Here is a 12,829-nt window from a genome sequence, read left to right as displayed (position 1 = left end):
AGCCCTGTCGTTGCTGTGTCCGGTGCACACTTTACGCATCAATTTGGATCGCACGCAGAGCTTTAGGATCTCTGAGCAGCTCTTTGTCTGCTTTGGTGCACAGCGGAAAGGAAGCGCTGTCTTCAAGCAGAGGATCACCCACTGGCTCATTGATGCCATAACTATGGCATATCATGCCCAAGACATGCCGCCCCCCGGTAGGGCTACAAGCCCATTCTACCAGGGGTGTAGCGGCCTCCTGGGCCCTGGCTAGGGGTGTCTCTCTAACAAACATTTGCAGAGCAGCAGGCTGGGCAACACCCAGCACCTTTGCAAGGTTCTACAACCTCCGGGTGGAACCGGTTTCGTCCCAGGTAGTGGCACGCAATACAAGTGGATAAGCCCAGGATAGCCGGCCGGGTGTATCGCTTGCACATAGCGCCTTCCACCTCCTTTTGAGCTGAAGATGTGCGCCATTAATTCCCAGTAGTGTTCACAAGTTTTGTTCCCTGGTTGACTTCCTCCGAGCCCTGTGGCAGTCGAGTTTTTGGAGAGACTTGCTGCCGGCCCAGTACACGTGCTAACTAAGAGCCCTGTTCTGGGGTAGGTGCTCCGCATGTGGCGGTTCCCTGTAAGGCTAACCCCATGCGATATATATCTTCCACTAATTCGTTTCCCTGTTGGCAAACTGTGTCTTCCTTGGGCAGAGCCCCTCTGCCCCAGTCTCCATGTTTGTAGTAACTCCTCCCCCATTGGGTAGGATCTACCTTGAAGACTCTCCACATGGTCAGAAAGACCATGTGACGTATTCTTCCACTTAAATATCCCCCCCTCTCTCTGGGCGAGGTGTGGTCTCTGCGGTGTCTTCCCCTTGGGAGGGACACCCCCCGACTAGACCTGGCGGTCCAGTCAGATAATCCCCCTTCTTTTTTAGGGAGTGGAAAAAGAGAAGGGGAAAAGAGGCCACGACTGGGTTAAGCCTGTCTCTATCTCTTGAGTAGTCGACTTGTCCCCAAGGGGCCGTTCGACACTCATAACTATGTAGGGGGAGGTTACGTGTCGACCTGGTGTGCTGGCTATGAGGCACACAATAGTCTGCCCACCACACACCGCCGGTTCACGTAACACAGTTCAGCCAATTGTGGCATTTCGTATAGGGACCCCTAGTGTCACTACATCGACACAACGTCGAGTGAGTGACAGATAGGGAATGTCCTGGTTACTTGTGTAACCTCCGTTCCCTGATGGAGGGAACGAGACGTTGTGTCCCTCCTGCCACAATGCTGAACTACCCGCTGAAATGGCCGGACCTTATATCGGCTCCTCAGCATAAAACCTGAATGAGTGGTCGCATACCAGCTCCTTTTATACCCGTATGTCCGGGGGAGTGGCATGCAAATACCACTCGCCAATTTTCATTGGCCTTTTATCAAAGACCAGAGGTGTCTTGGGCTTCCAAGAGTGACCCCTAGTGTCACTACATCGACACAACATCTCGTTCCCTCCATCAGGGAACGGAGGTTACACAAGTAACCAGGACGTTTTTCTTTAATGTGGCGAAAAATGTTTAAAATATGCTCACATTGACTGATCCAATTACAAAGGTGATTAATTTGTATAAAGAATACTTGAGATGTTATAAAATGCCAAATATGATTGAAATTAACAGAAAACGGTTAAACCTTTTCTTAAATAGTTATTTTAAATGAGCATTATCTTAATTTGTTACTCAAAAAGCTTCTTGTGTTTCAAAATGATGTGCCTATGGTAAAAAATTTTGCCCTGTAACTGTTGATCACTATAACAAATAAATTATAAAAAAATAAATGTGTGAAACATTGCGTAAAACAGAAGCACAGCAGAAAATTCTAAATATTTCAACTTTTAATTTATGGAGTACAGGACGGTTTAATGTTTGACAACAAATATAACCATAAAAATAATACAAATTTTACATTAATTATTCAGCCAATATGAATAAAGGATAATATCACCTCTGACTTGATGCAAACTAAGACAATCACAAGGTAAGTAGACCGTTGATTATGGGTAATAGATTTCCATATCAATCCAGGAACATTTACTGAACCAGTAATAGAATTATAAATGAAATCTGTCATGTGTACAGGCAGAAAAGTCTCATTTTAAATCAAGCAGGGTCACAGAATTAAAAATTCCATAACAATTATAGGCATAGGCCTATAATATGTTATTAACAAATAATCATAAAGAGTAAAGGCATGCTACAGTACCTTCTAAGTACATCCTCCAAATATTCTATAATATGCATTAGGGATATGCATGAGTAATGGATTAATCGAGTACTCATTCAGCTGTAAATATTCTAAAAACACTACTCAAAGATTGCAATTTGATTATTCTTTGTGCCTTTGCTTGCTGTGGGCATCAATGAAACTGCTTCTCTCACCTAAATCTTGTCATTACAACTCAATGCATTGGTTGGCACTGTGGATGAATGACGTTGTTAAAGGAATAGTTTTCGCAAAAATAACATTTTGCCATTATTTGAAGTGATTGTATTGCTTTAGAAGACTTGGAATGTATGTTTCTATGTGTGAGTGCAAATGTTTTTTTTTGTGTGTGTTATTTTTTAATCTAGATGTTGATGTTTACGCATAGTGCTGGTTAAAGATTGAACTTAAATTAAAAATTTCAAGTAATCGATTACTTGTTGTCATGTATTAGAGTACTCGACTACAAAATTACTCAAAATGCCCATCCCTAATATACATTATATATTGTAATTGGGGAAGACATTTACTAATAATTTTGCTCATATAGATGCAAGCAATTATGAATAATGACGGAAAAAGACAAACTTAGTTGCTTAAACTTTCCCTGAAACTCAGCTACTTGTGTTGAACAAGCCTCTCTCAGTCAAACACAATTTCCCACTGAAAATGTCTCTACATGCATTTTCCCAAGTAAACAGCATGGAACTAGGAGACTTCAGAAAGGGCAACATCAGGCTGTTGTTTGTTCCTGAAAACAAAAGTGCCTTTTGCCACTATCAAACTGCCATTAGATACGGTGAGTTGAACGCGTGCCACTCTCAGTGCTCCAAACGCTAGGGTGATAACACTCAGCAAAGGCAGGCCAGCCTGTTAATTGCACCCAGAATATTTATAGACCAGACAATCAGCTAGTTCCTTTTATATGCAAACAAACTGCAGAGGCAAGGCAACAGAGCGAATGAGGGAAGGGACGAGAGGAAGTAATTAAGATGCTGAAAACAGGACATGGACATGCTGTCTGTTGTACAGTGATTTGTGGTAAACAAACACAATAATTAGCCTGTCATTGTGGGATAATGAAATTGCTGGTGTCTTTTGCTCTTTGCCAAGTGCCATTCGGCACAAGGACATTTTACTCGGAGTCCTCAGCCATATGGCGAGGAGAGAGAGTGTGAGGTTTTGTCTCTGAGAGTTCAAAGGTGACCATGTGTGGCATGGCTCTCAGGAGAGGTGAGAGAATCTGGTAGGATGAGGTGATTTTTCATGCCACTGCAGGATCGGAAAGTAGTTTTGAGTGGCTGTGTGTTGGCGAGTATGTTTACTGAATTGTACTCTTACAAATGCATTCAGGTGCTTCCACTACTACTTGTTTAACCACAGTGCTTATACACAAACATGACATTTTCATAGTATGACAATAATTATCATGTCCTTTCTTTCCATTTAATTGTTAATGTTGTTGTTAGGACTGCTGTTTTTTTCATAGGAAAAACAAGAAATTAATTATGTGACAAATACTAGAATCTGACACATGGGTTTAGCCAGACTACTGTGAAGAGCAGTGGTCTAGAAACAATAGTATATTAGACCCTTATGTTATGTTCGGGTCATTTTTGACCCGTCTAAGAGTTAAAAACAGTGAAAAAAGAATCTTACTCTTTTAAGAACAAAACGTATTTGGTCCAAATTCCTTTGTATTCTCCATGACAATTAATATATGAATAAGTAAAAAGATGTTATTGCATTTTTATGATGCAATCTAAGGATATTTTTGGGTGATTACTAGGTCATTGCTAAGTCTGATATTAAAATGTTTAAAGGAAATAATATTTTTAATGGTTTATATCTACTGTAAAGTACTGTAGGTAGCGCTCTTTCCAGATACTACTTAAAGATGCTACTGTATTTCCAGTAAAAACAAACCTATGGTAATGTTCATCTTTATATTAAAAAAGGTGGTGCTGTTTTATTTGTTTTTTTTTTTTAAATTCTGTTTTATTTTTTTCCAAAATTCTGTTTTCTGTTTTATATTTTCTGAATTCCATGTTTTAAAGTTTAATAAAATTTTATAATCAAAATACTGTGCAATCAAATAAATTCATAGAATTTTAATTAAATGAAAACAGAACAATTTCTTTTCAACATACTATTGCATACATTGATTCACATGTCAATCATTTTGCTCGTTCTCATAGTATTGTAGTTGCAGTGAATTATTGAGGCTTACTGCCATTCTTAAGCCATTTTGTTCATAAAATGTTGTTCAACAGTTGTCTGTTGAGAGCGCTAATTTGCTGATGTTGTTTTAAACAACAGTTTCTGCAGGACTTTGGTCTCAATAAAGCTAATTTGTTATCTTTGGAGTGTGGGGTTTTGTAAAGAAGGCGCATGGCTAATTCAACGGCTCAGTTTTGTGGAAGTAGAATGGCTGAAATCGCTTACAGTACCTTTAATCCTTCTCAGTTTTTATGTTTGATGACCTCCGGACAAGCAGTTCACTATATGGCCTAATGTGCCTATTAAACCACAAAAGGCTGCGATTTTATTCTATATAGTCTGCATATGCTGGGCACTTCGCAGTGAACAGGCAATCTGCTTTCTGTGATTTATTCAACCAGAGTTAATTCATACAGTTAATTAGCATAATATAGTATGAGTTATACAGCCACTAATGAGAGACGCTCCCTCGTGTCCTTGTGCTGTAGTTCCCAATGAGGCATTTGTTCCGTTTTAAGCCAAAACTGTGTTTTTTGTAGCTTTAACCCCAAACCCATACCCCATCCTTAAAGCTAACCATAAAGTGTAACACCTAACCCTACCCAGAATGTAATCATATCCATGATATCAATGTTAAAATGCCTAATGTGTAACATGGAAGAAAGCAACACTTCTGGGTTCCTAATGCGTGTTTGTAAAGTGTATGTGATTGGTTGACGTATAAGTCATACGCTTTTGTATGAATGAAGTCGTACAAATTGGTAGTGTTGTGTTCGAGTCCACCTTAGTTCTAAGAAAAACAGTTTGTCAATATAAATGTAACAAAAACACCTCTGTTGCATTTCATATATACATTTTATGATTAGTATCCTGCTGAACAAACTTCAAAGTGGTTTCAGAATGAAAGCGTATGCTTTAAGTGTATAAAGACAAAATTGTCCTTCAACACAATTCTTATTGCGTTCTGTTGACATGTCAGTTATTTGTAGCTTTTTCCCCTCCACTCAAACATACACCAATGAAAGAGTTATTTTGAATTTTAATTAAATTTTTATTTCTACTTCATTTTTAATTTGTCAATTCAATTTAATTTAGATTTATTTAAAATGATCCCTATCTAAATATATAATAGTCTATACTGAGATTTCTTTCTGAATCTTTTTTCTCTATCTGCTGACTGATATGGGAAAATACAATACATACAAATGAGTCAACACAGTAGTAATTAGCACTCACTGAGAAGTTACGTCTCATGATTTGACTGCAAATGCTACATCCAAAAACACTGGAAAAGCCCACTCATAATATTATGGCCATGTCGTCATGGACATGATTTTCTAATTAATTTGCAGGAAGCCGCACAATGCAGGGCAGTTCTGCGTGCTGCTCGTGTACCTAAATCCCTGATGCCTCCATGTGTGTCTCGCAGCAGCTGCCGTAGAAGATAAAAAAAATTAAAAAAATAAAATAAATTTGATATTTGATATTTGATATTTGCTTGAGCGGCAGACTCGTTGGTCTGCAAGCAGTCTGAAATCTTTAAATACCAACCAAAGAAACATAAATTCTTTAACCGCAAAAACATGGAGAATAATAATTTTGAGTCATAAATTTAACAAAATTGCCCTTCAAAAGTGTCAGTGATGTAGGCTAAAAAAAGACGTGCATAAGTTACCCGGTAGTTTACAATAAAAATAAAATAAAATAAAATAAAATAAACATTTAAAATAAAAACGTCATAACCAACTAAATTCAACTCTTAACATGAAGATTAGATTCATACACAAACTCTGTCGTCGAATAATAAATGTATTTTATAGTCTATAATTAAATTATAAACAAAACATTTCACTGCCCAAAATATCCTAATATTTAATTGTGCATGGTTGAATGTTGTGAATGATGGACAAATGCTGTAAAAGAATGCATTTTAAGCAGCTCATAAATGCTTTGAAAATAGTCAATCAATAATAAATAGGTGCTGTTTATCTGTTTAGAGTTGCTGTCTGCTTTAACAATAACGCTTTTTTCCCCGACTATTTAAAAAGATACACAGCTAATTCATCAAGTTATTATGGGCCAGTTCAAGCTGACAAAACTGCATGGACCACAAGAGACTACAGAAGCCTACATGTGTAGATACATTACGCCTAAAAAGACTTAAAGGAGTAGTTCACCCAAAAAATTATCATTTGCTGATAATTTACTCACCATCCAAGATGTATATGACCTTCTTTCTTCATCAGAACAGGATTTAAGATTTTTAGGAAAGTATCACAGGTTTTTAGCTTCGTCCAATGCAAGTGAATGGACACCAATTTTTGACTGTCCAAAAAGCACACTTAGTCAGCATCAAAGTAATCCGTACAACTCCAGTCGATTATGTAATGTCTTCTGAAGTGAATCAATACGTTTGTTTGAAAAACTAATCACTAATTAAAACTTTATTAACTTTAAAAAATCACTTCCTGTAAACACTGAATGCCTCACATCGCTGTCGTGTGACATCATCACGTTGGTGCGTTCACACTAGAATTCAGAAGTTCCGCTCTGTTTACCACAGAGGAATATACTTCATACTAGAGGTAGGTCAATTCAAACAGCTACAGAGAGCTACTGGCGGAAGCGGCGATTTAAATTTAAAAACGTTTTAAAGGGGACCTATAATGCAAAATTCAATGTTAAAAGTCCACCCACTCCTCGTTCTTATATTTCTATTAATCAAAAACAGTGTCTCAAAATGACTGTTTTTCGTATCCGCCCACAACTGGTGACAGACTCCATCCTATTATCATAGATCCTCTCCTGAGTGATCGACACACAGTCCGCCATTTTTTTCCACGCTGGAGCAGCTACAGTGAGAAGAATAATGTCTCAACTTTGTAAGCGTCATAAGTGTTCTGTTGTTGGCTGTAAAAGTGAACATAAGAGTCTTCATGTACTCCCGGCATCAGAGCCACTGAAGACACAGTGGACAAGTTTTGTTTTTGAAGAAAATGTGCCCCAGAATTCATGTATGTTTATGCAAATCATTTTACACTGGACTGCTTTGTGAATGAGGGTCAATATAAAGCAAATTTGACTCTCAAGCATGGATCAGTACCAACTGTTCGTGTTCCAGCTTTATATCCTGAAGATGTAAGTATCGCACTTTATATTTTGTGAATGTTTGCAAATCGCCTTACTGAATGTGCTTGTTAGCTGATTCCACAGCTAATGCAGCTAAAGTTACCATTGTCTCTGACTGTATTCACGGAGACCAGAGCTATGTCGTTATAGCTTGTTTGCACATGATGTCTCGTCACTGCGTTGCTGTGGCGTGAAATGCAGATGGAGGGCAGGAAGTGATTTTCTACATAAGAATTCTGATTTGTTGTTGCTATAGTATCTGAAGCATGAGCTGTAAAGGCACAGTCCTCTTCCGGAAATGGGGCATGGATTGTTTTTGATTCCACCCAAAAAGAGGCATTTACAACATGGTATAATAAATGATCCGTGGGGTATTTTGAGCTGAAAATTCACAGACATATTCTGGGGACACCTGAGACTTATATTACATCTTGTAAAAAGGGGCATAATAGGTCTCCTTTAAAGCGCAATTGCGTTTGTGTTTTCCGCATTGCAGAAATCTTGGGGCCCGATGTGTATCTACTGTACTCTAACCGATCTTTTTCAGGCAAAATGTTTGTCCTGTTAAACAGAAAACTCTGAGCAAAAAGCCATGAAAGACCAAATGTAAGAGTGATTTAACCACGGTTAAGAGGTGGTCTTTAGCACAATGTGAAGCTAAAAAAACCCCATTGACATAAATTCACTGTAATGCATGGCCTTGTGTAGCTTACTGCTTTTATAAAATGCCAGCTGCAGTATGATAAATTACACAAATGATTAAAAAATAATTTACAAATAATAATAATCACAAAACCAATATTTCCAAATAAAGTAATTTAGTTCATTAACAATAGTAGGTGATATTGTAGTTATGTAGATTTGGTGGATTATAGGTATTCATACTTACTGTAAGGATATACAGTAGCATGTATATTTTTTATGTTTGGAAAGATACTGAAACGTACAATATCCTCATATTGATAGCATCCCTTATGACTTTAGAGACATGCAAATGTTTAGGAATCCTTTTGAGTTTCATTCTGTAGCATATTGCATTCATAAAAATGCTAAGTACCTTAAAACTAAAATACTTTACACAATCACCTAATTTGACATTAAAATGGTTTCATTCTGTTATGTGTGATTTTAAAGATTCGTCTGAACCATTGCAACAGCACACACAGAAATCAGTAAATAAGTGAAACGTCATGGTTACTTGCGTAACCTCCGTTCCCTGATGGAGGGAACGAGACGTTGTGTCGATGTAGTGACACTAGGGGTCACTCTTGGGACACCTCTGGTCTTTGATAAAAGGCCAATGAAAATTAGCGAGTGGTATTTGCATGGCACTCCCCCGGACATACGGGTATGAAAGGAGCTGGTGTGCAACCACTCATTCAGGTTTTATGCTGAAGAGCCATTTCAGTGGATAGTTCAGCGTTGTGGCAGGAGGGACACAATGTCTTGTTCCCTCCATCAGGGAACGGAGGTTACACAAGTAACCATGACGTTCCCTCTCTGTTACTCACTCGATTTTGTGTCGATGTAGTGACACTAGGGTTCCCTATACAAAACGCCGCAACTGGCTGAACTGTGTTACGTGAACTGGCGGTGTGTGATGGGCAGACAACTGTGTGCCTCATAGCCAGTGCACCAGGCCGACATGTAACCTCCCCCAACATTGTTATGAGTGTCAAACGGCCCTTTGGGGACAAGTCGACTACCCAAAAGATAGAGAATGGCTAGCCCAGTCATGGTCTCTTTTCCCCTTCTTTTTTTCCATTTACTAAAAAAAGGGGGATTATCCAACTGGGCCAACCAGGTCTAGTCAGGGGGTGTCCCTCCCAAGGGGAGGACACCGCAGAGACCACACCTCGCCCAAAGAGAGGGTGGATATTTAAGTGGAAATAAGTCACATGGTCTTGCCGAGCTATGTTGGAAGTATGTCATGTGGGGAAGTCTCATGGTAGGTCCTACCCAACGGGGGAGGAGTTGCTACAAACATGGAGACTGTGGCAGAGGAAGACGCAGTTTGCCAACAGGGAAATGAATTAGCTGAAAATATACATCGCACTGGGTTACCTACGGGTACCGCCACATGCGGAGCACCTACCCCAGTAAAGTGCTTTTATTTAGCATGTGTACTGGGCCGGCAGCGAGTCTCTCCAAAAACTCCCCTGCCACAGGGCTCGGAGGAAGTCAACCAGGGAACATAGTTTGTGAACACTACTGGGAGTTAATGGCACACATCTTCAGCTCAGGGGAGGTGAAAGGCGCAATGTGCAAGTGATACACCCGGCTGGCTATCCCGGTCTTATCTGCTTGTATTGCGTGCCACTACACGGGACAAAACCGGTTCCACCCAGAGGTTGTAGAACCTCGCAAAGGTGTTGGGTGTTGCCCAGCCCACTTCTCTGCAAATGTCTGTTAGAGAGGCACCCCTGGTCAGTGCCCAGGAGGCCACTACACCCCTGGTAGAATGGGCTCGTAGCCCTACCGGGGGCAGCACGTCCTGGGTGTGATATGCCATAGCTATGGCATCAATGAGCCAGTGGGCTATCCTCTGCTTGGAGACAGCGCTTCCTTTCCACTGTCCGCCAAAGCAGACAAAGAGCTGCTCAGAGATTCTAAAGCGCTGTGTGCGATCTAAATAATGCGTAAAGCGCGCACCGGCCACAGCAACGACAGGGCTGTGTCTGCCTCCTCCTGGGGCAGTGCTTGCAGGTTCACCACCTGGTCTCTAAAAGGGGTCGTGGGAACCTTGGGCACATAGCTCGGTTGGGGTCTCAGGATCATGTGAGAGTAGCCCGGACCGAACTCCAGGCACATTTCGCTGACAGAGAACGCTTGCAGGTCTCCTACCCTCTTGATGGAAGTGAGTGCAGTCAGGAGGGCAGCCTTCAAGGAGAGTGCCTTAAGCTCAGCTGACTGCAAAGGCTCAAAGGGGGCTCTCTGTAGACCCTGAAGAACTACAGAGAGGTCCCATGAGGGAACGAGGCGCGGTCTGGAGGGGTTCAGCCTTCTGGCACCTCTCAGGAACCTGATGATCAGGTCATGCTTCCCTAAGGACTTACCGTCCACTGTGTCGTGGTGTGCTCCTATAGTGACTAAGTACACCTTCAAGGTGGAAGGGGACAGCCGCCCTTCCAACCTCTCCTGCAGGAAGGAAAGCACCGATCCGACTGCGCATCTCTGGGGGTCTTCCCGTCGGGAAGAACACCACTTAGCGAACAGATGCCACTTAAAGGCATACAGGTGCCTCGTAGAGGGGGCCCTAGCCTGATTGATCATGTATACCACCCGTCCAGGGGCCAGACATGGAGATTCCAGAGGTCTAGTCGCAGGTGCCAGATGGTGCCCCGTCGCGAGGAGCGTGAGGTCCGAGAACCACGTCTGGGTGGGCCAGTAGGGTGCTACCAGGACGACCTGCTCCTCATCCTCCCTGACCTTGCACAGAGTCTGTGCAAGTAGGCTCACTGGGGGAAACGCATATTTGCGCAGTCCAGGGGGCCAGCTGTGTGCCAGCGCGTCTATACCGAGAGGTGCCCCGGTCAGGGTGTACCAGAGCGGCCAGTGGGAGGATTCTTGGGAGACGAACAGGTCAACCTGTGCCTGTCTGAATCTACTCCAGATCAGCTGGACCACGTGAGGGTGGAGTCTCCGCTCTCCCCTGAGGGTAACCTGCCATGACAGCGCGTCCACTGCAGTGTTGAAGTCACCTGGGATGTGAGTGGCTTGCAGTGACTTGAGGTGCTGCTGACTCCAGAGGAGGAGACGGCGGGCAAGTTGTGACAACGAGAGCGCAGACCGCCTTGGTGGTTGACATATGCTACCGTTGCCTTGTTGTCTGTCCGAACTAACATGTGCTTGCCCTGGATCAACGGCCCAGCCCGACTTGGAGGCGTCTGTCGTGACCATGATGCGCCTGGAGACCTGCTCTAGGGGAACGCCTGCCTGTAGAAATACGAGGTCGGTCCAAGGGCTGAAGAGGCGTGACAGACCGGCGTGATGACCACGCGATGTGTCCCGCAGCGCCATGCCCATCTCGGGACTCGAGTCTGAAGCCAGTGCTGAAGCGCGGCCTCATATGCATCAACCCGAGTGGAGTGGCCACCGCTGAGGATGCCATATGCCCCAGGAGCCTCTGAAAGAGTTTCAGTGGAACCGTTGTTTTCTGTTTGAATGCCTTTAAACAGGTCAGCACCAACTGTGCGCGCTCGTTCGTGAGGCACGCTGTCAACGAGACCAAGTCCAACTCCAAACCGAGAAAAGAGATGCTCTGAACCAGGAGGAGCTTGCTCTGTTCCCAGTTGACCCGAAGCCCTAATTGGCTGAGGTGCAAGAGCACCAAGTCCCTGTGTGCACACAACATGTCCCAAGAGTGAGCTAGGATTAGCCAATCATCGAGATAGTTGAGAATGCGAATGCCCACCTCCCTTAACGGGGCAAGAGCTGCCTCTGCGACTTTCGTGAAGACGTGAGGGGACAAGGACAGACCGAAAGGGAGGACCTTGTACTGATACGTCCAACCCTCGAATGCAAACCGCAGGAGGGGTCTGTGTCGAGGTAGAATCGAGACGTGAAAGTACGCGTCCTTCAGGTCTACTGCCGCGGACCAATCTTGATGCCGGATGCTCGCCAGAATGCGTGTTTGCATCAGCATCTTGAACGGGAGTCTGTGTAAAGCCCGGTTCAGTACTCGCAGGTCCAAGATTGGCCGCAACCCACCGCCTTTTTTCAGTACGATGAAGTAGGGGCTGTAAAACCCCTTCTTCATCTCGGCCGGAGGGACAGGTGCTATCGCACCCTTCCGTAGGAGGGTGGTGATCTCCTCGTGCAAGGTAGCAGCATTTTTGTCCTTCACCAAGGTGAAGTGGATACCGCTGAACCTGGGCAGATGCCTGGCAAACTGAATTGCGTAGCCGAGTTGGATGGTCCGGATCAGCCATCGCGACGGATTGGAAAGTGTAAGCCATGCATCCAAGTGCCACGCGAGGGGGACCAACGGGACAATCTTGTTGGACGTACTGGCAGGTGGGGCCTCGCGGCAGGGCGGAGCTCGAGGTGCCACAGCATGTCGTGGACGTGCTGAGTCTAGGGACATCGAAGCACTTACCTGGCTCCTTGTGACCACCCCCGGAACAGCCTGGGACGGTGGAGGAACAGGCCTGTCCTCGTGACCCGTGGAGACTATCACATCAGGGGCGGATTTGTGCCACAGCTGGGTGCGCAGGGGTGGGGAGACCACCGCTGGAGCCCCAAACCTG

The sequence above is a fragment of the Myxocyprinus asiaticus genome, chromosome 17 (assembly GCF_019703515.2).
Source record: "Myxocyprinus asiaticus isolate MX2 ecotype Aquarium Trade chromosome 17, UBuf_Myxa_2, whole genome shotgun sequence".
Classification (NCBI taxonomy): Eukaryota; Metazoa; Chordata; class Actinopteri; order Cypriniformes; family Catostomidae; genus Myxocyprinus; species Myxocyprinus asiaticus.
This window is presented reverse-complemented; position numbering follows the sequence as displayed.